This window comes from Coregonus lavaretus, assembly GCF_964263955.1.
Source record: "Coregonus lavaretus genome assembly, chromosome: 21".
Taxonomy (NCBI): Eukaryota; Metazoa; Chordata; class Actinopteri; order Salmoniformes; family Salmonidae; genus Coregonus; species Coregonus lavaretus.
Genome location: NC_140008.1, coordinates 8993413 through 9002810, shown reverse-complemented (window position 1 = coordinate 9002810; position 9398 = coordinate 8993413).

The following is a 9398-nucleotide window of genomic DNA, read 5'->3' as shown; positions in this document are numbered from 1 at the left end:
ATCAACACTAGGTAACACTGGCCAATTTGCTGTGTAGACTGTTATTGGACTGAGGTACTACATGTCACACACTGTAAACCCCAAGGCATTTTTAACTCATATACTTCTAGTAAGTTGCACTCAAATAATGCATTATCAATGAAAATGAATTATTACTTAAAATGTGTATGTGGTACTGTCTCAAAACTAAATGAGAAGTCACATCAACTCAATTTTTAAAAAGATATGATTACAAATTAACTTTTTTTTCCCAGCGTGCTCTACTGCAGGTAGATTTTGGGGGAATTGTTTTTAATATCTGTGTTTTTGCATGTACATTAAGTGATTGATTGATTTAAATGTTAAGCTACACAAAGATAAAACATTTCTAAACTAATCCAATCATTGAATTTTTGCACCTGTTACTCAATCAATTTTATTTTATATAGCCCTTCTTACATCAGCTAATATCTCGAAGTGCTGTACAGAAACCCAGCCTAAAACCCCAAACAGCTAGTAATGCAGGTGTAGAAGCACGGTGGCTAGGAAAAACTCCCTAGAAAGGCAAAACCTAGGAAGAAACCTAGAGAGGAACCAGGCTATGAGGGGTGGCCAGTCCTCTTCTGGCTGTGCCGGGTGGAGATTATAACAGAACCATGCCAAGATGTTCAAAAATGTTCATAAGTGACAAGCATGGTCAAATAATAATCAGGAATAAATCTCAGTTGGCTTTTCATAGCCGATCATTAGAGTTTAAAACAGCAGGTCTGGGACAGGTAGGGGTTCCATAACCGCAGGCAGAACAGTTTAAACTGGAATAGCAGCAAGGCCAGGCGGACTGGGGATAGCAAGGAGTCACCACGGCCGGTAGTCCCGACGTATGGTCCTAGGGCTCAGGTCTCTCAGTTGGCTTTTCATAGCCGATCATTTAGAGTTGAAAACAGCAGGTCTGGGACAGGTAGGGGTTTCGTAGCCGCAGGCAGAACAGTTGAAACTGGAATAGCAGCAAGGCCAGGCGGACTGGGGGCAGCAGGGTGTCATCATGCCCGGTAGTCCTGACGTATGGTCCTAGGGCTCAGGTTCTCAGAGAGAAAGAGAGAACGAGAGAATTAGAGAGAGCATACTTAAATTCACACAGGACACTGGATAAGACAGGAGAAGTACTCCAGGTATAACCAACTAACCCCAGCCCCCCGACACATAAACTACTGCAGCATAAATACTGGAGGCTGAGACAGGAGCGGTCCGGAGACACTGTGGCCCCATCCGAAGAAACCCCCGGACAGGGCCAAACAGGAAGGATATAACCCCACCCACTCCGCCAAAGCACAGCCCCCGCACCACTAGAGGGATATCCCCAACCACCAACTTACAATCCTGAGACAAGGCCGAGTATAGCCCACAGAGGTCTCCACCACAGCACAAACCAAGGGGGGGGGGGGGTCGCCAACCCAGACAGGAAGATCACGTCAGTAACTCAACCCACTCAATTGACGTACCCCTCCCAGGGACGGCATGAAAGAGCACCAGCAGGCCAGTGACTCAGCCCCTGCAACAGGGTTAGAGGCAGAGAACCCCAGTGGAGAGGGGAACCGGCCTGGCAGAGACAGCAAGGGCTGTTCGTTGCTCCAGCCTTTCCGTTCACCTTCACACTCCTGGGCCAGACTACACTCAATCATATGACCTACTGAAGAGATAAGTCTTCAGTAAAGACTTAAAGGTTGAGACCGAGTCTGCGTCTCTCACATGGGTAGGCAGACTGTTCCATAAAAATGGAGATCTATAGGAGAAAGCCCTGCCTCCCGCTGTTTGCTTAGAAATTCTAGGGACAATTAGGAGGCCTGCGTCTTGTGACCGTAGCGTACGTATTGGTATGTACGGCAGGACCAACTCGGAAAGATAGGTAGGAGCAAGCCCATGTAACGCTTTATAGGTTAACAGTAAAACCTTGAAATCAGCCCTTGCCTTAACAGGAAGCCAGTGTAGGGAAGCTAGCACTGGAGTAATATGATCAAATTTCTTGGTTCTAGTCAGGATTCTAGCAGCCGTATTTAGCACTAACTGAAGTTTATTTAGTGCTTTATCCGGGTAGCCGGAAAATAGAGCATTGCAGTAGTCTAATCTAGAAGTAACAAATGCATGGATTAATTTTTCTGCATCATTTTTGGACAGAAAATTTCTGATTTTTGCAATGTTACGTAGATGGAAAAAAGCTGTCCTTGAAACAGTCTTGATATGTTCGTCAAAAGAGAGATCAGGGTCAAGAGTAACGCCTAGGTCCTTCACAGTTTTATTTGAGACGACTTTACAACCATCAAGATGAATTGTCAGATTTAACAGAAGATCTCTTTGTTTCTTGGGACCTAGAACAAGCATCTCTGTTTTGTCCGAGTTTAAAAGTAAAAAGTTTTCAGCCATCCACTTCCTTATGTCTGAAACACAGGCTTCTAGCGAGGGCAATTTTGGGGCTTCACCATGCTTCATTGAAATGTACAGCTGTGTGTCATCCGCATAGCAGTGAAAGTTAACATTATGTTTTCGAATAACATCCCCAAGAGGTAAAATATATAGTGAAAACAATAGTGGTCCTAAAACGGAACCTTGAGGAACACCGAAATGTACAGTTGATTTGTCGGAGGACAGACCATTCACAGAGACAAACTGATATCTTTCCGACAGGTAGGATCTAAACCAGGCCAGAACTTGTCCGTGTAGACCAATTTGGGTTTCCAGTCTCTCCAAAAGAATGTGGTGATCGATGGTGTCAAAGGCAGCACTAAGGTCTAGTAGCACGAGGACAGATGCAGAGCCTCGGTCTGACGCCATTAAAAGGTCATTTACCACCTTCACAAGTGCAGTCTCAGTGCTATGATGGGGTCTAAAACCAGACTGAAGCATTTCGTATACATTGTTTGTCTTCAGAAAGGCAGTGAGTTGCTGCGCAACAGCTTTTTCTAAAATTTTTGAGAGGAATGGAAGATTCGATATTGGCCGATAGTTTTTTATATTTTCCGGGTCAAGGTTTGGCTTTTTCAAGAGAGGCTTTATCACTGCCACTTTTAGTGAGTTTGGTACACATCCGGTGGATAGAGAGCTGTTTATTATGTTCAACATAGGAGGGCCAAGCACAGGAAGCAGCTCCTTCAGCAGTTTAGTAGGAATAGGATCCAGTATGCAGCTTGAAGGTTTAGAGGCCATGATTATTTTCATCATTGTGTCAAGAGATATAGTACTAAAACACTTAAGTGTCTCTCCCGATCCCAGGCCCTCGCAGAGCTGTGCAGATCCAGGACAGCTAAGCCCTGGAGGAATACGCAGATTCAAAGAGGAGTCCGTAATTTGCTTTCTAATGGTCATGATCTTTTCCTCAAAGAAGTTCATGAATTTATCACTGCTGAAGTGAAAACCATCCTCTCTTGGGGAATGCTGCTTTTTAGTTAGCTTTGCAACAGTATCAAAAAGAAATTTTGGATTGTTCTTATTTTCCTCGATTAATTTGGAAAAGTAGGATGATCGAGCAGCAGTGAGGGCTCTTCGGTACTGCACGGTACTGTCTTTCCAAGCTAGTCGGAAGACTTCCAGTTTGGTGTGGCGCCATTTCCGTTCCAATTTCCTGGAAGCTTGCTTCAAAGCTCGGGTATTTTCTGTATACCAGGGAGCTAGTTTCTTATGACAAATGTTTTTCGTTTTTAGGGGTGCAACTGCATCTAGGGTATTGTGCAAGGTTAAATTTAGTTCCTCAGTTAAGTGGTTAACTGATTTTTGTCCTCTGACGTCCTTGGGTAGGCAGAAGGGGTCTGGAAGGGCATCAATGAATTTTTGTGTTGTCTGAGAATTTATAGCACGACTTTTGATGCTCCTTGGTTGGGGTCTGAGCAGATTATTTGTTGCGATTGCAAACGTAATAAAATGGTGGTCCGATAGTCCAGGATTTTGTGGAAAAACATTAAGATCTACAACATTTATTCCATGGGACAAAACTAGGTCCAGAGTATGACTGTGGCAGTGAGTAGGTCCAGAGACATGTTGGACAAAACCCACTGAGTCGATAATGGCTCCGAAGGACTTTTGGAGTGGGTCTGTGGACTTCTCCATGTGAATATTAAAATCACCAAAAATTAGAATATGATCTGCTATGACTACAAGGTCTGATAGGAATTCAGGAAACTCAGAGAGGAACGCTGTATATGGCCCAGGAGGCCTGTAAACAGTAGCTATAAAAAGTGATTGAGTAGGCTGCATAGATTTCATGACTAGAAGCTCGAAAGATGAAAACGTCATTTTTTTTTTTGTAAATTGAAATTTGCTATCGTAAATGTTAGCAACACCTCCGCCTTTGCGGGATGCACGGGGAATATGGTCACTAGTGTAACCAGGAGGTGAGGCCTCATTTAACACAGCAAATTCATCAGGCTTAAGCCATGTTTCAGTCAGGCCAATCACATCAAGATTATGATCAGTGATTAGTTCATTGACTATGACTGCCTTTGAAGTGAGGGATCTAACATTAAGTAACCCTATTTTGAGATGTGAGGTATCACGATCTCTTTCAATAATGGCAGGAATGGAGGAGGTCTTTATCCTAATAAGATTGCTAGGGTGGACACCACCATGTTTAGTTTTGCCCAACCTAGGTCGAGGCACAGACACAGTCTCAATGGGTATGGCTGAGCTGACTACACTGACTATACTATTGGCAGACTCCACTAAGCTGGCAGGTTGGCTAACAGCCTGCTGCCTGGCCTGCACCCTATTTCACTGTGGGGCTAAAGGAGTTAGAGCCCTATCTATGTTGGTAGATAAGAGGAGAGCACCCCTCCAGCTAGGATGGAGTCCGTCACTCCTCAGCAGGTCAGGCTTGATCCTGTTTGTGGGTGAGTCCCAGAAAGAGGGCCAATTATCCACAAATGTTATCTTTTGGGAGGGGCAGAAAACAGTTTTCAACCAGCGATTAAGTGCTGAGACTCTGCTGTAGAGCTCGTCACTTCCCCTAACTGGGAGGGGGCCAGAGACAATTACTCGATGCCGACACATCTTTCTAGCTGATTTACACGCTGAAGCTATGTTGCACTTGGTGACCTCTGACTGTTTCATCCTAACATCGTTGGTGCCGACGTGGATAACAATATCTCTATACTCTCTACACTCGCCAGTTTTAGCTTTAGCCAGCACCATCTTTAGATTAGCCTTAACGTCGGTAGCCCTGCCCCCTGGTAAACAGTGTATGATCGCTGGGTGATTCGTTTTAAGTCTAATACTGCGGGTAATGGAGTCGCCAATGACTAGGGTTTTCAATTTGTCAGAGCTAATGGTGGGAGCCTTCGGCGTCTCAGACCCCGTAACGGGAGGAGTAGAGACTAGAGAAGACTCAGACTCAGACTCCGACTCGCTACATAATGGGGAAAACCGGTTGAAGGTTTCTGTCGGCTGAATGAGCGACACCGGTTGAGCATTCCAACAGTATTTCCCTCCAGAAGCCATGAGAAAGTTGTCCGGCTGCAGGGACTGTGCGGGGGGAGTTATACTAACGTTACTGTCTGTACTTACTGGTGGCACAGACGCTGTTTCTTCCTTTCCTACACTGATAATACTCTTGCCTAACGATTGCGTCTGAAGCTGGGCTTGTAGCACAGCTATTCTCGCCGTAAGGCGAGAATTCTCCTGTATATTATGAGTACAGCGACTGCAATTAAAAGACATCATGTTAATGTTACTACTTAGCTTCGGCTGTTGAAGATGTTGATGAGCCATGTCCAGATAAAGCGTCCGGAGTGAAAAAGTTGAATAAGGGAAAAAAAGTTGCGATGGAAAAACGGAAAATAACGTAAAGTTGGCAGCTAAAACGCACAGGAAAATGACTCTTCTGTCTCGGGATAAACGTCCGGGGTGAAAAAGTTTAACGAAAAAAGATGAGTGAGGACAAAACTAAAAAGTTGGTAAATTTGTTGAACACAGAGATTGATTAAACGTTTATTAAAAGTAAAACGTGAATAGTTTGGCAGGTAGCCAAGTAGCAACAAACAGCAGAGCAGCACGGAGACAATGCGGAAGCTAAAATAGTTGTTTCAGTTTAAACGGCCTAGGTAGTTTCCTCCCACTGTTCTTAACCCTGGCAGTCATTATGAATGCAGGTTGCGGGTGAATTCAAATTTCCACTGTCGTATAGCCTAATGCTGACTAGATTCCAATAGGAAGTACATATCACTTCGTAAGCCAGCATAATTTGATTCACAGTTAAGGTTGTAAAATTCTGGGACATTTCCCAGAAATCTTTGTTGGAAGACTACTGGAATAGGTTTTGCAACCCTACTTGCAGGCCTGATGTGGCCTGGAAACTATGAGTTACGGCAACTTTATAAGGCCTTATTATGATAATATTCAAAGAAAGGTATTCAACAACCATTTCTCTGTCACAAACAAATAGAGTCATGGGTGGTAACTCTACAATTCAATCGAAAAGGCAAGGCACACTGGGAAATTATTGGAGGCGTGGCTTAGTGAGGCTTTAAATTTAAGTATACCTTACAAAAAAACTGCATTTGTATTACTCATATGACGGTAGTACTGCTCACTTCAGCTATTAACTATACGTTTCTAAACGTGTTTGAGTAGCCAGAACTTATCCGGTTTTACAGTGCACATGGTACACTCTAAAACAGGGATGGGCAACTTTGATGGGGGGGTGGGGTCCACAAAAAATCTGAACTCATCATGAGAGGCCGCAGTTGCTCGCGAGCAAAACATTTTAGTTTCCCCCCTCTTGACAGCGGGGAGAATGTGTAAACATTTCGTGCAATTCTACACATTCTGCCATGGGGTAGTGCTGAGTGATTCGTTTTTTCTAGGTTGATTCGGTTTCGGATAGATTATGAAAAAATTAGGACGTTTTTTCGATTTCGGTTTCATTTTGTTTTTTTTTACATTAAATGCTTTGTGAAATAATGACATAAAAATATTTTTGACCTTTTTAAATGAAAATTCCAAAGCCAAAAATACTGAACATTCAATTGCCAAAACATTGAAAATATTCCATTGTCTCTGTCAGGTCTGCATTGGATAGACATCAATAAAAAATAGGAAATTACTATGAAATAATTAAATATTTCAGTTGTGTATATTACTTAGTTTTTATTTGATTACTTTATTATTTTTCATTCCTTAAAGTCATCATCTAATCTCTGCTCAGGCAGTAGCAGTGTCTGGCTCCCTATACTGTACTGGCTTTAGTCATCTTATTTAGCTAGCCTGCCTAAACATGCTGCAGAGCTATCTGACAAAATCATTTTACTAGTTCTTCAAAGTAGATAAGACATACTTTCACGAACTGTCTCTATCCTTCTCTCGTCATTGTGTTGTGTACATTTCTCTCTCATGCGGTCTATGTGGTCTGTGTGTATTTAACCTAACGCATCAGGCATAAAAGTATATCCATCTCTGCCTCAGCCGGAAAAAAGTGAGACTGACTAACAAAATCAATGGGGGCCCCCCGATTGGTAATTCGACCATTATAACAAGTTTAGATGGCTGGCCGCTAAACTAACTAAGCAATCTACAAAATGTTGGCTGACATGGGCTAATTGACTATCAGTGACTGACATAACAAGAGGAAAACCGCTGATGCACAACCACATTTCGAAATGTTACCTTGTGTATTTTACTATTCTAACTCGCAACAGTAAGTTGATTTTTTTTTTTGGGGGGGGGGTGGAAATTAATCCGAAGGCCTTCAAAAGGTGCGCGGGCCGTCAGTTGCCCATCTCTGTTCTACAAAATGCTGGGTTAAAAACAACCCAGCGCTGGGTAAATAATGGACAGAGCACATGTTGGGTTATTTTTCACAGTTGTGTCACTTACTGTAGTTGGGTTATTGAGCTATGATCCACCGGGCCATATCAGAAGAGTTTTTCTGGGCCACCCATGAGAGTAAATATTCTGGTTAATCTGTTCTGCTGTATTCTCGACACATGTAAAGGTTGAGCACTGACACTTTTGTAGCATAAAGATGCTTTCAAAAGCTCTGCTGTGCATCCCATTGTTGGTTTAGTTACTACCTTGTCATGATATTTAAATAATGATGTTATGTGCAAAAATAGTGAAGGGACATTTTTATTTGCTTTATACAAACCTAACATGATGAACATGAATTACATTTACTCTCACGGGTGGCCAAAAAGACATAGCTGAAAGCCATGCCCCCAATAAGCCACGCCTCCCTAAAATAACCTATGGATTACGTTAAAAAATGCACATCTGTTGGGTCAACCCAGCATGAAAGTGAATATAAACTCAACTGATGGTTAAATTAACCCATTTAGCAGATGCTCTTATCCAGAACGACTTATAGGAGCAATTAGGGTTAAGTGCCTTGCTGAAGGACACATCCTTGTTGGCTCAGGGATTTGAAACAGCAAACTTTCAGTTACTGGCCTAATGCTCTAACCACTAGGCTACCTGCCGTGCATTCATCTTAAGATAGCTAGGTGAGACAATCAAATATCACAGTCATAGTAAGTATATTTTTCCTCAGTAAAGAAGTCATAACTTTCATTGGCTCTGTTCTCTTCTCTAATTTCATATGGTCAAGTCCCTCACTAAGCTTTAACACACTGGCCTTGCAGTCTGACTGGGCCTGTTCCAACTCTGACTCTGTTCCTCATTGTGCTGTTTTAGGAGTTCTGATTCCCTCTGTGCCTATTATATCATCCCTGTTGAAATGTTTCCTGACATTCGCTGCAGACTGCTGGGAAAGTGTCTCACTGCATCTATTCAACCTCGACTGAAAATTCTCTATTCAATCTGTATCGCTGATTAATTTAAAGGTAATTTCCTATCGAGCCGGCATCTGCAGGGTTTACCGTGAATGCAGTCTCCGCTAATGCGGGAACATTGCCTTTAAATTTCAATCACGCTGTAATGCTGAACTTACGCAATATGGATTGAAACGAGCCCTGAATGTCAGTCTCATACTGGTTGACGGTAGGTGGGGGTGGTATATCCTGTAGAAAACACAAATTCACTTCCTGTAGGCTACAATACTTGGCTGTGGTCCTGGCAAAAATAGCTCCAATCACAGAACCAGTTTTTTCAGCTCCTCTGTGTCCTGGACTCCTCTGTGTCCTGTTCTCCTCTGTGTCCTGTTCTCCTCTGTGTCCCGTTCTCCTCTGTGTCCTGTTCTCCTCTGTGTATTGTTCTCCTCTGTGTCCTGTTCTCCTCTGTGTCCTGTTCTCCTCTGTGTATTGTTCTCCTCTGTGTCCTGGACTCCTCTGTGTCCCGTTCTCCTCTGTGTCCTGTTCTCCTCTGTGTATTGTTCTCTCACACTCTCTACATATTTCATTTGGTTCCAACAAAGAGAGCAGGAGCCGAGTCCATCACAAAGCTCTCTGAACACAGCCCTATGCCTCCTCGCAGACACCACACAC